The sequence below is a fragment of the Rhinoraja longicauda genome, chromosome 17 (genome assembly GCF_053455715.1).
Source record: "Rhinoraja longicauda isolate Sanriku21f chromosome 17, sRhiLon1.1, whole genome shotgun sequence".
NCBI lineage: Eukaryota > Metazoa > Chordata > Chondrichthyes > Rajiformes > Arhynchobatidae > Rhinoraja > Rhinoraja longicauda.
This window is the reverse complement of record NC_135969.1, coordinates 43632380-43636029: the sequence shown is the minus strand read 5'-3', so window position 1 is coordinate 43636029 and position 3650 is coordinate 43632380.

Sequence of the window (3650 nt, the reverse complement as noted above, 5' to 3'; positions counted from 1 at the left end):
GTGATCAGTGGGAATTGGATTGAATTGAATTGAATTTAAGGCAGAGGTAGACAAATTCTTGATTAGAACGGGTGTCAAGGTTATGGGGAGAAGGCAGGAAAATGGGATTAGGAGGCAGAGATCAGCCATGATTGAATGGCATCTCCAGAGATGCTGCCTGACCCGCTGAGTTACTCCAGCACTCTGTGAAACGTCACCTATCCATGTTCTCCAGAGATGCTGCCTGACCCGCTGAGTTACTCCAGCACTGTCCTTTTGTGTATTAACCAGCATGTCTGAAGAATGGTCTCGACCCGAAACGTCACCCATTCCTTCTCTCCCGAGATGCTGCCTGACCTGCTGAGTTACTCCAGCATTTTGTAAATAAATACCTTTGATTTGTACCAGCATCTGCAGTTATTTTCTTATACAACCAGCATGTGCAGGTCTTTGTTTCCGCCTCTTAAACCCGCTCTGCTGGTTATTCAGACTGTGGCTGATCAGTGACCTAATTCCATTCACCTGCCCTTTTCCATTACTGCACAATACATGATACTTCTGAGAGCTATTTACCAACTAATCCTTGATTCTGAGAACAGAGAGCAATACAGCACAGCAAGAGGCCCTTCAGCCCACAGTGTCCATGCTGAACATGATGCTAAGTTAAACCAATCTCCTCAGCCTGCCCGTGATCCACATCCCTCCATTCTCTGCCTATCCCCGTGCCTATCTAAACAAATATGCACAGAGTGCTGGAGCAACTCAGCGGGTCAGGCAGCATCTCATGAGAAAGTGAATAGGTGACGTTTTGTGTCGGGACCCTTCTTCAGATTGCCTATCCAAAATCCTTGCTATATCATATCTGCCTCGCCCACCCTAGGTTTATAAGTTCGGGGAGCAGAACGAGGCCATTCGGCCCATCAAGTCTACTCTGCGATTCAATCAAGGCTGATCTATCCCTCTCAACCCCATTCTCCTGCCTTCACCCCATAACCCCTGACACCCGCACTAATCAACAATTATACACCTCCAATAAGCTCTGAACTACATAGATGGAGGCATTTGTTTTGACTTTTTGCACTATTATTGTGTGTGTGTGTGTGTGTGTGTGTGTGTGTCTGCGTGTGTGTGTGTTGAACTTTTTTTTCTCGTTTATTGTATTTAGTATACTATGTTTACATGATATGTTGTGCTGCTGCAAGTAAGAATTTCATTGTTCCATCTGCAACACCTGTCCCATTACCTTCCCCCCTCAACTCCATCCAAGGACCCAAACAGTCTTTCCAGATGAGACAGAGGTTCACCTGCACCTCCTCCAACCTCATCTATTGCATCCGCTGCTCTAGATGTCAACTTATTTACATCGGCAAAACCAAGCGCAGGCTCGGCGATCGTTTCGCTCAACACCGTCGCCTTAACCAACCTGATCTCCCGGTGGCTGAGCACTTCAACTCCCCCTCCCACTCCCAGTCTGACCTTTCTGTCATGGGCCTCCTCCAGTGCCATAGTGAGGCCCACCGGAAATTGGAGGAACAGCACCTCATATTTCGCTTGGGCAGCTTGCAGCCCAGCGGTATGAACATCGACTTCTCCAACTTTAGATTGTCCCTCTCTTCCCCTCCCCCTTCCCAGTTCTCCCTCTATCTTCCTGTCTCCACCTATATCCTTCCTTTGTCCCGCCCCCCTGACATCAGTCTGAAGAAGGGTCTCGACCCGAAACGTCGCCGTTCCTTCTCTCCTGAGATGCTGCCTGACCCGCTGAGTTACTCCAGCATTTTATGAATAAATACCTTCGATTTGTACCAGCATCTGCAGTTATTTTCTGACAATAAAACACTCTGCCAGTCTCTTCCATGAAATGATCCACTGACTTGCCTCCACAGCCGTCAGTGGCAATGTATTCCACCAGACACACGCCCACAGGCCTGACCCCGAAACGTCGCCTGTCCTGTGCCTCCACAGCTGCTGCCTGACCCGCTGAGTTCCTCCGGTACTTTGTGCTTTTTTACTGCCTTACTGCTTCTGATTGATGATGTAACAATGCAGTGGCGTTTCAAATCTGGAAGGTACTGGAGGTTTGAGCTCGTTGCTGTTAAGGGGAGGGTTTACCACCACACCAGTTCCACACAGTTAGCCTTGTCTCGATGTTACGTTTGTGTGAAGGACAATCCGCTGTAGAGTGACGGGATGATCGATTTGCAACTTTTCCCTTGTTTTGCATCTCTCCAAAACTTTTACCGAGTTGTTTCAATGCTGACTAATTGAATGCAGGACTCCACTGTGGAGGGAGGGCTCTGCCTTTCCTATGTTGTTTCAGGCTGCTTGGTTTGACTTAACTGCTCAGGACTTCTCTCAGGTAAGCCTAGGGTTGCCAACTGTCCCGTAATAGTCACCGAAAAATGCATAGGATCACAATCGGTACGGACCCGGTGGGCCAAAGGGCCTGCTTCCTCGCTGTATCTCTAAACTAAAGGCACTGGTTGAGTGAGCACCCAAAGCACTTACCAGGCAACTGAACCAACCTACCACAACCAGAGAGCTAGCTCATTGATGAGAGAGAGCTAGATAGAGCTCTTAAGGATAGCGGAGTCAGAGGGTATGAGGAGAAGGCAGGAACGGGGTACTGATTGAGAATGATCAGCCATGATCACATTGAATGGCGGTGCTGGCTCGATGGGCCGAATGGCCTCCTCCTGCACCTATGTCTATTGACCCCCAGTCTACCCAGGACGGGACTTTGCTGGCTTTACCTTGCACCAAACGTTATTCCCTCATCATGTATCTGTACTCTGTAAATGGATCAATTGTAATCATGTGTCGGAAGGAACTGCAGATGCTGGTATAAACCAAAGATAGACACAAAATGCTGGAGTAAATTAGCGGAAAAGGCAGCATCTCTGGAGAGAAGGAATGGGTTGAGATAACCCGAAACGTCACCCATTCCTTCTCTCCAGAGATGCTGCCTGTCCTGCTGAGTTACTCCAGCAATTTTCTTTTTAGGTTTAGAGATACAGCGCGGAAACAGGCCCTTCGGCCCACCGGGTCCACGCCGCCCAGCGATCCCCGCACATTAACACTATCCTACACACACTAGGGACAATTTTTACATTTACCCAGCCAATTAACCTACATACCTGTACGTTTTTGGAGTGTGGGAGGAAACCGAAGATCTCGGAGAAAACCCACGCAGGTCACGGGGAGAACGTACAAACTCCTTACAGTGCAGCACCCGTAGTCAGGATCGAACCTGAGTCTCCGGCGCTGCATTCGCTGTAAAGCAGCAACTCTACCGCTGCGCCACCGTGCCGCCCTCACTGTGTGCCTCACTGTGATGGAAGGCGAAAAAAAGTTCAATCTCTTCCCTTCTTTGTCCTCCCGCGGTCGTGGGCCTCGAGCCTTCCGTTGCCGGGACGATCTTGACTCCCGTAGCCGGCGGTCGGGACGATCAAGCCCCTGCATCGGGAGGGGGGTCTCAGCTCCCCCATGCCGGGCGATCTACCCCGGGTCAGGACAAGTCGAACCTCATATGGCTTTGGAGCTTCCCGACGTCAGTCTCAACCCGAGACTGCGAGCTCCTCGATGTTACACAATAAACTAAACAAAGCAGAATGGGTTTCTGTGTATGACTTTCCTTTCATTATTATTCTTTTGTTTTTTTCACGTCAGGTGTG